A 760-nucleotide genomic window follows, 5' to 3' on the forward strand; every position below is an offset into this window, starting at 1 on the left:
GGGCCGAAGAGATGATAGTCCAGTGACGAGGAAGTGAAAACTGTAGTGAAGAAGTGGCTCAAAGAGCAGTCAACAGAATTTTACGGGGCAGGGATACATGCTCTCATTCGAAGGTGGAACATTGCTATTGAGAGAAACGGTGACTATGTTTGAGAAGTAGGGATGTGATCCACAGAGGACCAGCTTCATTTTGATGCATGATACATGTTCCTGTGTTGGTAATTATATCTGTCCTAAACAAAATGGCATTACTTTTTGACTCACCCTCCTATATATATATATATATATATATGTGTATATGTAAGGATGCCCTCACTGATAAATTTAATGAGAAGGAAGAATAACTACAGATTAGTGATTCTGCAAAGAAGGAGGCTTGGAAGTGCCACTATGAAAGGCAGGGGAGAAGGGGAGCCTGCCCAGTGTGAATCCAACAGAGGGGCCAACTATTCGAATCAGCAGTAGCTTACTAGGTAAAGCAATTTTGGACCCAAATTTGGATCAAAGCTGTCTTGACATGGGAAGCCTATTGAAAGTTTATATATGTGTGTGTGTGTGTGTGTATGATAGGGTACTTAAGCTCAGGCAGGCATCATACAATCTGCCTTTCACTCTGAGAGAGAATCCCTTTGTTACCAGCAGAGGTAAGAACTTTCTGAATTTATCCCAACTTATTTGTATTCTAGCAGCTAAGCTCTCGGTGCATCCACCCCTACTACTAACTTGGTCACCTAGGTAGTGGAAACCAGCAGCTACTTCT

General features: G+C 42.1%; 1 protein-coding gene across 1 annotated transcript in view; it reads left to right on the plus strand.

The window, feature by feature from the left end:
* LOC106874933 (ribonuclease P protein subunit p40) overlaps positions 1–760 on the plus strand; it is a 21,412-nt gene that overhangs the window by 5,859 nt on the left and 14,793 nt on the right. The gene's annotated exons all lie outside the window — the stretch shown is intronic.

This window comes from Octopus bimaculoides, chromosome 1 (assembly GCF_001194135.2).
Source record: "Octopus bimaculoides isolate UCB-OBI-ISO-001 chromosome 1, ASM119413v2, whole genome shotgun sequence".
Classification (NCBI taxonomy): domain Eukaryota; kingdom Metazoa; phylum Mollusca; class Cephalopoda; order Octopoda; family Octopodidae; genus Octopus; species Octopus bimaculoides.